At 35.0% G+C, this 12,605-nt stretch overlaps 2 non-coding genes across 2 annotated transcripts; both read left to right on the top strand.

Moving 5' to 3' along the window:
- Nucleotides 1-24: 24 nt before the first annotated feature.
- LOC119471224 lies at nucleotides 25-96 on the top strand. The gene has a single exon (XR_005200251.1). It is a non-coding gene; the product is annotated as a small nucleolar RNA SNORD113/SNORD114 family (small nucleolar RNA).
- Nucleotides 97-6,394: 6,298 nt separating this feature from the next.
- On the top strand, nucleotides 6,395-6,466 carry LOC119471221. Its single transcript, XR_005200248.1, has one exon. It is a non-coding gene; the product is annotated as a small nucleolar RNA SNORD113/SNORD114 family (small nucleolar RNA).
- Nucleotides 6,467-12,605: the final 6,139 nt, after the last annotated feature.

Raw genomic sequence — 12,605 nt, 5'->3', positions numbered from 1 at the left:
ATACATGAGGAAAAATGTCAAGTTTGGATCAGTGATGAGTAATTCAGGGGCATATAAGTCATTCATTTTGATTAAACCCTAAACTCTGAAGTCCATCAAAAAGAGACCTAGTTATTCTCTCTAAGGGAATGAAGTTCAGAGTAGAAGTTCAGGTTCTTGGGCTTTAATGGTTCCTAGGTAGGGATTGTAAGTGAATCAATGAATGCAATAATAAAGAAATGTGTAAGTGAAGATAAAGATTGTCATATGTGGACCATTTATGATAGCATGTCATGAAACAAGTATTATTACTAATATATTTGTATAGTATTTAATTTCAATATAATATATAGGCAAAAGCTGTTATTTGGAGTACATAGGAGCTCCAGACACATAGAAGCACATAGACAGATGTATCTAAGGGTCCGTGTTGGTATTCTGGATTTGTAAGAGGTTGCTAGTTGTCAGCTTATTAAGAAGGGCAAGTATTTACAAAAACAAAAGATTACATGACTGTAACAGAAAAGGAGCAAGTATGTGCCAATTTGAGGATGTGTTACATGACACCAGTTATGACTGATCTAATTATAACCATTTAATTTTATAAAAAATAACAAAAAATGGCAAGGGATAGAGTCAGTTATTTCTGTGGGTAATGAGCATGTGGGTTGTTTGGTCTTGTTTTGTGTTCACATGTAGAGTCTAGGATCTCTGGTAATTACATTTTTTTTAAGTTGAATGAATATGATTGTATCTCAAGGGCCAACTCTGGACAGTGTGGAGCATGTGATGTGGAATAAAGCTAATGACTAATCCCACTCTACCCTACTGATGTCCATGTAGAGAAAGTGGGATCTAGGTGCTTCTGTCTTGGGTTAACTTGGGTTAAGTTCATAGACAGATCATAGAACATTCCAGTCCTAGGCTGCTGGTGGGTTTACTATACATTTTACTGAGATAGGGCCAAACATGAACCAATATGGAGAATGTGTCATATGACCAGGGTTATAATTAATCCAACATTATTTAGTGAGTTTAATTTATTTATTTATTGCATTTCAGGCTTTGGGGTATATGTGAAGAACATGCAAGATTGTTGCATAGGTACACACATGGCAGTGTGATTTGCTACCTTCCTCCCCATCACCTATATCTGGCATTTCTCCCTATGCTATCTCTCCCCAACTCCCCACCCACTGCTGTCCCTCCCCTATTTCCCTGTGACAGACCCCACTGTGTGATGCTCCCCTCCCTGTGTCCATGTGTTCTCATTGTTCAACACCTGCCTGTGAGTGAGAACATGCAATGTTTGATTTTCTGTTCTTGTGTCAGTTTGCTGAGAATGATGGTTTCCAGGTTCATCCATGTCCCTACAAAGGACACGAACTCATCGTTTTTTATGGCTGCATAGTATTCTATGGTGTATATGTGCCACATTTTCCCCGTCCAGTCTATCATTGATGGGCATTTAGGTTGGTTTCAAGTCTTTGCTATTGTAAACAGTGCTGCAATGAACATATGTGTGCATGTGTCCTTATAGTAGAATGATTTATAATCCTTTGGATATATACCCAGTAATGGGATTGCTGGGTCAAATGGAATTTTTATTTCTAGGTCCTTGAGGAACTGCCACACTGTCTTCCACAGTGGTTGAACTAATTTACACTCCCACCAACAGTGTAAAAGTGTTCCTATTTCTCCACATCCTCTCCAGCATCTGTTGTCTCCAGATTTTTTAATGATCGCCATTCTAACTGGCGTGAGATGGTATCTCAAGTAGTTTTGATTTGCATTTCTCTAATGACCAGTGATGATGAGCATTTTTTCATATGTTTGTTGGCCTCATATATGTCTTCTTTTGTAAAGTGTCTGTTCATATCCTTTGCCCACTTTTGAATGGGCTTGTTTGTTTTTTCTTGTAAATCTTTTTAAGAAAATAAAAAGAGGCTGTAGTTACGGTCTATGAACGTGTAGACAGATATTGACAGTTCTTATCTTTTGTCTTGGAGTCCGTTGTTATTGAGATGTTGTTCTAAGTGAATAAAAGAGGTTATTTATATCTAGATCAATTATTTAAGAGAAGGCCAAGCACGGGCCAATGAAGAACACCTGTTAGGAACCAAAGATAATGATTACTCCGGTTACACTCTAATGTCCAGATACATAGAGCTCCAGGTTGCCCTCCTTTGGGTAAAGCAAACGTTGAAATTTCCATGGAGTAATTCTTTAGAAAAACATATATATAATTTATTCCATGCTTAATTATATACATGAATTAATAAGTGAATCACTAGACAAGTAAATCAGAAAGATTCTGCATCGTTGGTGAGAATATGCCATAAAACAAAGGTTTTCATTGATTTAATTTTTCACAAGTGAGATCCACTAGAAGTGATCACCTATCTGTTAAATTTATAGATAGGGAGTATGTAGACAGATATTTGTGGTAGATATAGCTCTTATTCTTATGTGGACATTCACTGTATTATTTAAAAGCCAAAGCTACACAAGTCAATAAATAAGGAGTGGCACTTTTGGACAATGATGGGATGACCCAAGTTTAAGATTAATCTAATACTGCAAAATAAATTTTCATTAACAATATCTAACTGTAGGTCTTTCTTTCTTTTGAAAGTGTGTGTTTTCCTTGACCAAATGAGCACATCATGGTGAAGAACTGATTTAATCATTCTCTAATGATAAAGATCTTGGCTTTTACCTCTGTGGGTAAGGACAGAAGATATTAATGTAAGTAACAGCTGTCATTTACTGTTCTTGGATTGGGAAGTTGGTTTATGGGTGTTGCCTGAATAACTGGATATATATTCATAAATAAAATGAGATTACACCAACATGGACCAGTGATGAGAATATGTTCAGAATTGGGATTTATGATTAACATGATTCAGGCCGGGTGCGGTGGCTCACGCCTGTAATCCCAGCACTTTGGGAGGCCGAGGCGGGTGGATCACGAGGTCAAGAGATCGAGACCATCCTGGTTAACATGGTGAAACCCCGTCTGTACTAAAAATACAAAAAATTAGCTGGGCATGGTGGCGCGTGCTTGTAATCCCAGCTACTCAGGAGGCTGAGGCAGGAGAATTGCCTGAACCCAGGAGGTGGAGGTTGCGGTGAGCCGAGATCGCGCCATTGCACTCCAGCCTGGGTAACAAGAGCGAAACTCTGTCTCAAAACAACAACAACAACAACAACAAAAAAACATGATTCAGTACTAGTAAACTTCAATGAAAAAGATACAGGGTGTTTCATTTGTTTTCAGAGGTGATTTAAATTCTGCTTTATTTTTGTGCTGTGATTCATTTAAGTACCTCTCCATTGATAAAGATTTAGGCTATTAATTCCTTAAGGGAGGAGCACATAGAAGATGGGCAATATTGTCAGTGCTCTAGATGTGCAGTATGATTATAATTCGTTGGTGATTTATTGCACCATCTTTGTTATCTGAAAGAAGACCAAGTGTGGTCCAGTGAGTAGCATGGAGCTGACATGAAACAAGGATGTTGATTAATTTATGTGTGTAAAAAGTGCATATATATATATGTATCTGTGTGTATATATATATATATATATATATACACACACTCAGATATACTCACACATACATATATGTGTGTGTGTGTGTCTATCTATTAGCTCTGTGGTCAGTGGACATGTGGACAACTATTAGTATTCCAGATGTTCTTGAGCTGTTTGACTCACAAGGATTGATTATAATATTATTAATGAATCAATGAATATAGAAATAAATAATGCATAAAGTGTGTTGAGTATAGCCAGTTATTAATATTCTGAGCTGTAGGAATAAAAGATTTTGATTAGATTCTGTAACTCAGAGGTTTATTAGAAAAAAGAAACTAGTTATTTCTTCTGTGGGAAAGGGGCTTACAGCAAAAGTTAGGAAAAGCCAAGGATGTGGTTCTCAGTTCTTCAGGCCTGTGCATTGTATGAAAAGTGAACCAATGCAAGAATAAATAAAGATGTAGAAATTAATGATGGCTAATTATGCAAGTCGGTAATGAAACAAGGATTATTATTAATTATTGTTATTTTCTGAAGTACTGAGTTTTATAACATAGATTAAGCCTACCTTATTATTTTTCATAAAAGACACATCTAATTTCATGACAGTCCCTGTTGTAATTTTGGATTGATGTTGGGTAGCTGGTTGTCAGTTTTATTTAGAAAAGAAACAAATCATTTACATGAAAAGTAATTGTTCCAATAATTGCCTAATTGAAAGAAGGCCAGGTGTGGACTAATACTGAGAATATGATCATAGGCATTATTATAATTGCCTAATTGAAAGAAGGCCAGGTGTAGACTAATATGGAGAATATGATCATAGGTGTTATTAATGTAATTCTGTTCACTGAATATTATTTAAGAAAACAAAAATGATCTAGCCATTTATATCTTTGGACAGTGAACATACAAACAGATATTAGTCAGTGTTCTTGTCCAGTGTTGTGGCTTTTATTCATTTTGATGTATTATTAAAAAGTGAATGAATAAATGAGTTTGTGTTTCAATTATTTAAAAAAATATGGAGGATTGGCCAGTGTGTCACCAAGCAAAGATAACAACCTATTTTTACAGATTAAAAAAAAAGAAATCTACCTGGATCCCACTTTGGACAAAGTACATGTTAACAGTTGCATGAAATGGTATTTTACTTTTGGATTACTGTTTGGTTTTATTCTTTTTTTTAAAAAAAATGAGCAAATGATCAAGTTATTTTGGCGGTAATTAAATAAAAGAAAGAACATAGGTGAGTCAGCAAATGCTTAAATTAAGGTAAATCTTAGATTACTGTTTCTTGACACACTCTCAGCAATGCTCAAATATGGTTCCTTAAGAAAGATTAATGAGGTTTGGGTGTTTATGTGGTTAGGGACTATACAGATGGATAGTGGTAATGGTTATATTTATTACTCCTGCATTGGATAGATTTAAGGGTTCATTATGTTAAAAATTAAACAGTAAGTAAATCCATACGTAAAAGGTATGGTTATTCTTGAGTCAATAATGAGAATGTTTAAGGAACCAAGGTTTATTATTAATTGAATCCCTCATGACTCAAGTCCATTAAAAGAAGGTAAGTCTTGGCGGTTCGATTCTTTCTAAAATATATATTTTCTTTCACACAATGAACATGCTACAGCTAATTATTCAATAACAATAAAGATACTGGTGTTTTACCTCTGTGGGTAAGGCTGTCAGAGACTATTGTAGATAACAGTCAAAATTCGTGTCCTGGGTTTCTGTGGCTTGTTCATCACTAAATTATATGAGAATAATAAACCGTAAATATATACATGTATAAAAAGCAAACCATGGAAGAACCAATAATGAAGATGAACCAAAGTTTATGCTTAGTCTGATTCAGCCCAACGTAAGCCCATTGCAAATGATGGAGGGCTTGTATGAACTTTGTGTTTTATTTTGTGCCGTGGTTGATTTACACACATTTTCTTTAATGTTAAAGATCAGGGCTCTTCACTCCTGTAGGCAGATAGGAAGAGGAAGATGGTGTCTGTGTCCTCACTGTGGGTTAAGATGGGGGTTCACAGTTGTTATTCCATTCTATCATTGTCTTTTGCTGTGTAATGAATTGCTGAACAATTTAATGGCTTAAAACAAGAATAATCATTTGTTATTTCTCATGGTTTCTATGTGGCAGGAGTCCAGGAGAGGCTCACTGGGGCAGTTTTGGCTTAGGGTCTCTTGTGAAGTTTCAGGAGAGATGTCAGGTGGAGCTGCAGTTATCCGAAAGCTTGACTGTACCAGAGGGTCTGCTTCACCTACATGGCTGGAAAGGGTGCCGATTGTGGGAAGCCACAGTTTCTTTACAAATGAACTCTTCCTTAGGACTTCTTGAGTATCCTCACAACATGGCAGCTGACATCCCCTAGTGTAATCAATCTAAGACAGAGAAAGGTGGAACCTTCAATGTATTTTATATTCTAGCTCTGAAGTCATACACCATCATTTTCACAGTATTCTGTTGGTAATATGGGTGATCACGATTCAATATGGAAAGAAGCTACACAAAGCTATGCATACCAGGAGGCATGGGCCTTGGGAGGCATTTTGGAGGCTGGCTACCTCACGTACTATCTTTAAAATATAAACAAATTAAACAAAGTATGGATGAAATATTAACATGAGATTGATATGAAGCAAGGAAGTGTACTTAATTATTTATATAATGCTGAGCTTCATTCTGAAAAATGTAGTATCACGTCTATGGAAAATAAGCTTATAGATCTCAATAATATTCAAGGATCTTGTTGTTAGATTTTTTTGATTTGTGTCTATTGGCTTTATTATTAGTGACTCAATGAGTGAAGCAAACAAAGGTATGAATGAATGAATAAAAAAAGCATGCTAGGACTAGACCAATGATGAGTATTCTGGGGTGTCTGAGTCAATGATTTTGATTAAACCCCGTAACTCTGAGGTCCATTACAAGAAGAGACCTAGTTAATATATATATGGTAAATGATATTATAGTAGAAGTTAGAATTATTTGGGATTTTGTTCTTAAGCTGTTGAGGTTCATAGGTATGGATTGTATTACTAGAAGAGAATCAATAAATGAATAATGAAACAAATATGTAAATAAGGGAAGACAAGTAGAGCCGTATGTGCCCTAATTATGAAAATGTATAACATTTATTATTAATATGCTTCTGAAGCACTCAGTTTCAAAATAAATTGATTAAATCTGATACCTATTTGGGTAAGGAATATATATAGAGATAAGTACCTAAAAATTGATGTTTGTCCTGCATTATTTAGGTGGTGCTGTTTCTTATTGAGCAAAAGAAAATATGATCTAGTCTGGGAGTAATGAGCAAATGGACAGCAGTTAATGCCATTCAGATTTCTGATGGTCTGTATGTTAACAGATATTGATGATCTCGTGAGTGAATTATACCCATGAGTGAATGTATTCAATTATCTGAGGAAGGTAAAGCAGTGTTTCTTGACTTTGGCTCTATTGACATTTTGGGTAATTCTCTATGGTGCAGGGTTGTCTTTTGTATTGTAGGATGTGAAGTAACTTCATTGGCTTCTACTCAGTAGATGCCAATATTGACCCCCGTCCCAGAGTGACAATCAAACATTTCTCCAGACTTTGGCAAATTTCATCTGTAGGGGCAACATTGTCCCTAGTTGAGAACCACTGAGATACAACATGGACTGAAGAGGGGCGTGTGTTAAAAAAAGTGTGAATTATTTATCCTGTTGTATCTTACTGATACTAAGATAAAGAAAAACAAAAAACCTAAAACTAGGCTCTTCCCACATGGCATCAGGTTCATGTGTATGGTTGCATTTAATTGTATTACAGTTCTGGGTTGTTGATGGGTTGATCATATTGTGTTTTCTCTCAAAAAACAAATAATTGTTCATGAATACTTAATAAATGAATAAGTAAAACAACAAATGAATAAAGAAACACATAAAGGAGAGTCTATCATGGACTATGGTAAAAATTTGCCATAAAAAGTGATTAAATTTACCTAATTCCGTACTGTATAAATGAGATCTATTATTGGAGAAAAGGTTCTAGATTTTTACCATGTGGGTAGAAAACACATAGATGGATACTTGTAATAGCTTTTATTCTTGTTTTGGGTGCCAGATAAATCAGTAAATAATATTCCAGGCTATTTTGGGCCACTGATTAAAATGTGGTATGAATGAGAGTTTATGATTAATCTAGTACAGTCCTACAGATGTCCCCTGAATGATTTAAATGCATGTAGGCTGTTCTTTCTTAAATCTGCTCTTAGTTTACACAACAGATGCACCATATCTGATTTAATTATTCTTCAGTGGTGAAAGTTATGGCTCGCTCTTCTGTGGGTAAAAGTGTAGGAATGGATTTAAGTTAATTTTTATATTCTTGATTTGTGGGGGATTGTTCTTGTTTTTTATTATTTTAGAGAAATAAATTGGCACATATTTAAATAAAGTAAAAAAGCCCTGTGCATTGCCCAGTTATAGAAATGTTTTGTAAACAGAAACAAAATTATATTCTTTTCATTCAATACAACTGAAAGTATTAAAGAAAAGAAGTTAGAGGGTATTTAAATGACCTTTAGAGATGAGGACTCTTGCATCTTATTTTTGCACTACAGCTAATTTGTATTTCTTTAAGTGACCTAATCTCTTGAATCTTTAAGGGTGGCACATGAGAAAATGGTTTATGTTGTCACTGTTCCTATCGTGGGGTAAGATGGTGTGTTCATGGTCATTTATTGTGCCACATTTAAAATATGGACAAATTAGGCCAGTTGTGGTGGCTCACACCTGTAATCCTGGTACTTTGGGAGGTCAAGGTGGGTGGCTCACCTGAGGTCAGGAGTTTGAGACCAGCCTGGCCAACATGATGAAACCCTGTCTCTACTAAAAATACAAAGATTAGCTGGGCATGGGGCAGGAAAATCGCTTGAATCTGGGAGGCAGAGACTGTAGTGAGCTGAGGTTGTGCTGCTGTACTCTAGCCTGGGCAACAGAGCAAGACTCTGTATCAAAAAAATAAAAATAAAAAAAATTAAAATAAAATCTGGATAAATAAAATGTAAAGGAGCAAAAATGGATCAGTGATGAGTATAGTATTGCTAAGAAGCAGGGATGTTAATCCATGTGTTTGATGTTTGGATTCATTGTAAAAAGAGATAATCTGTAAACTTTGTTTATCTTAGAAATGTCATGATTTTTATTGTTGCTGTCACCCAGGCTGGAGTGCAGTGGTGCAATCTCAACTCACTGCAACTTCTGCCTCCGGAGTTCAAGTGATTCTTCTGCCTCAGCCTCCCAAGTAGCTGGGACTACAGGTGCTCACCAACACACCTAGCCAATTTTTGTGTTTTAATAGAGATGGGGGTCTCACCATGTTGGCCAGGGCGGTCTTGATCTCTTGCCTTTGTGATCCACCCGCCTTGGCCTCCCAAAGCACTGGAATTACAGGCATGAGTCACTGCACCCAGTCTATTGTTTAGTTTTAGAAGTACTTTGTATATTTTGTATAATAGTCCTTTATCTGGTATGTCTTTTGCAAATATTGTCTCCTAATTTGTTGCTTGCCTATTCATTTTCTGGACAGCTTCTTTATGGAGCACACATTTTTAAAGTTCAAAGATCAGTTGGTAATATTTATGCGACTCTATTTATGGGCTATCTGTGCTGTTCCATTGATCTCTTTTCTGTTCTTTTGCCAATACCACACTGTCTATTACTGCAGCTTTGTAGTAAGTTTTGAATATGGGTAATGCCAGTTCTCCAACTTTGTTCTTCCCTTCAATATTGTGTTGGCTATTCTAGGTCTTTTGCCTCTTCGTATAAACTTTAGGAGAGTTTTGTCAATATCCACAAAATAACTTGCTGGGGTTTTTATTGGGATTGCATTGAATCAAACTGGGAAGAAATGACATCGTTCCAATATTCTTTTGCTTAATTCTTCTTTGATTATATTCATTAGAGTTTTGTAGGTTTCTTCATATAGTATTGTACATGTTTTGCTAGATTTATACCTTTATTTTATCATATTCTATTTTGTGTTCCTATTATATAGTAATATATAACAATATATAATAATATATAATAGAATATTTACACATTTTATTTATTACAATTATACCTATTTTATATTTTTGGTTGTACTCATGCAAATAGTATTATGTTTTTAATTTAAAATTTCACTTGTTCATTACTGGCCTGTTGGAAAGCATTGACTTTTGTATATTAGCCTTGTATCCTACAACCTTACTGTAATCACTTATTAGTCCCGTGAAGTTTTTTATTGTTGTTAGTTCTTTCCTAGATTTTATTTTCTACATAGATGATCATGTTACCTGCAAAGACAGTTTTATTTCTTCTTTCTCTATCAGTATACTTTTAATTTCCTTTTCTTGTCTTATTCTGTCACCAGAACTCCCAGTATGATATTCAAAGGCAGTAGTGAGAGAACATCTTTGCCTTGTTCTTGATCTTAATGGGAAAAGTTTGAGTTTCTTACCATTAAATATAATGTTAGTTGTAGATTTTTATATATATTTTTTATTAAGGAAAATTTTCATGATTCCTAGCTTACTGAGGGTTTATTTTATTTATTTTATTTTTTATTTTTTGAGACAGAGTCTCACTCTGTCACCCAGACTAGAGTGCAGTGGTGTGATCTCAGCTCACTGCAACCTCCACCTCCCGGGTTCAAACGATTCTCCTGCCTAAGCCTTTCAAGTATCTGAGATTACAGGCATGTGCCACCATACCCAACTCATTTTTGTATTTTTAGTAAAGATGAGGTTTTGTCATGTTGGCCAGACTGGTCTCAAACTCCTGGCCTCAAGTGATCCACCCACCTTGATCTTGCAAAGTGCTGAGATTACAGGTGTGAGTCACTGCACTCGGCCTTATTTTTTAATCATAAATGGGCGTTGAATTTTTGTCAAATGCTTTTTTATGTTTATTGATATGATTATGTGGTATTTTTTCCTTTGTTGATGTAATGGATTAAATTAATTGATTTTGAAATGTTGAGCCAAGCTTGCATAAATGTTACAAATTCTACCTGGTTGTGCTGGTAATATTTTTTTGAGAATTTTAACATATATGGTCATGAGAAATATTGGCCTATAGTTTTTTTTTTTCTTTGAATTTTTTTTAATGGTTTTGGTATTAGGGTAATGCTGACCTTTGGGAATGAGCTAGGAAGTAGTTCTATCTTCTGAAAGAGGGTACAGAATTGATATAATTTCTTCCTAACTGTTTGAAAGAATTAACCAGTAAATTCATCTGCGCCTGGTGTTTTCTGTTTTGGAATGGTAATTATCGATTAAATTTCTTTAATAGATATAGGACTATTCAAATCATTTTCTTCTTGTATGAGTTTTGGCAGATTGTGTCTTTCAAGGAATTGGTACATTTCTTTAATGTCATCAAATTTGTGGGCATAGAGTTGCTTATATTATTCCTTTTAATGTCCATGGGGTCTGTAGTGATGTTCCTTCTTTCTGATATTAGCAGTTTGTGACTTTTCCTGTTTTCTTAGCTAGCTACCTAGAGGCCTTTTGATTTTGTTGAACTTTCCAAAGAACCCATTTTTTTGGTTGTTGTTGATTGTTCTTTAGTGATTTCCTGTTTTCAGTCTCATTGATTTCTGCTCTAGTTTTCGTTTTTCCTCCTTCTGCTTACTTTGGACTTAATTTGCTCTTTTTTTCTAAGATGGAGGCTTACATTAATAATTCTAGATCTTCTTTTCTTTTTGAAAGTTAATATCAATATTATTTTAAATGGAAAAATATAATTTTATATATCTATGGGGCACAATGGTATGTTTTGATGTATATGTACAATGTAAAATGATTAAATCAAGCTAATTAACATATCCATCATTTTTGTCATTTACCTATCATTTTATTGTGAGACATCTGAAATTTACTCTGAGTTATTTTGAAATACACAATACAGTATCATTGACTGTAATCACCCTGCTTTGGAGTAGATGTCGAACTTATTCCTCCTGTCTACCTGAGACTTTGTACTTTTTGATCAACAACTCCCCATTCTCTCCCTTGTTCCCACCCCATCCTCCATTAACCATCACCCTAATCACTACTTCTATGAGTTCAACTCAGAGAATATGTGATATTTGTCCTTGTGTGCCTGGCTTATTTCACTCAGCATTATGTCCTCCAGGTTCATCTACACAGTCACAAATGACAGAATTTTCTTCTTTTAAGAGGATGAATGGTATTCCATTATGTGTACATTCCACATTTTCTTTGTTCATTCATCCCTTGCTGGACCTTACTTTGTTCCGTATCTTGGAGACTGTGAATAATGGTGCAATAACATAGGAGTGCAGATATCCCCTTGACATTTGATTTCAATTTCCTTGGGTGGGATTGCTGGATCATATGGTAGTTCTATTTTTATTATTTTTTGAGGAACCTCCATAACTTTTACCACAATGGCTATACTAAATTACATTCCTACCAACAATATAGAAGAGTTCCCTTTTCTCTGCATCCTTGGCATCATTTGTTACCTTTCATCTTTTTGATGAAAGCTATTCTAAAAGATGTGAGATGGTATCTCATTGTGGTTGTAATTTGTGTTTCCCTAGTGATTTGAGTGACTGAGAATTTTTTTTTACATATCTGTTGGTCATTAGTATGTCTTCTTTGGGAAAATATCTATCCACATCCTGTGTCTATTTTTAAATTGGGTTTTCTTGCTATTGACTTGTTTGTGCTCCTCACATATTTTTGCATGTTAACTCCTATCAGATGTATGGTTTGCAAATTCCTTTTTCCTGATCTGGAAGTGGTCTCTTCATTTCCTTAATTGTTTCCTTTGCTGTGCAGAAGGCTTTTAATTTGATGACATTCTATTTGTCTATTTTTACTTTTGTTCTCTGTGTTTTTGGGATCATATTAAAAAATCATTGTCTAGACCAATGTTGTGGAGCTTTCCCTCTAGTAGTTTTACAGTTTCAGGTTTTACGTTGAAGTTTTTAATCCATTTTGAGTTGATTTTTGTATATGGGGTGAGACAAGGATCTAATTTCATTCTACGTGTTGATAACCCAA

This window comes from Cebus imitator, unplaced genomic scaffold (assembly GCF_001604975.1).
Source record: "Cebus imitator isolate Cc_AM_T3 unplaced genomic scaffold, Cebus_imitator-1.0 Scaffold52, whole genome shotgun sequence".
NCBI classification, from domain to species: Eukaryota; Metazoa; Chordata; class Mammalia; order Primates; family Cebidae; genus Cebus; species Cebus imitator.
The sequence above is the reverse complement of the archived record's forward strand: the minus strand, read 5'-3'. Positions and strand labels throughout refer to the sequence as shown.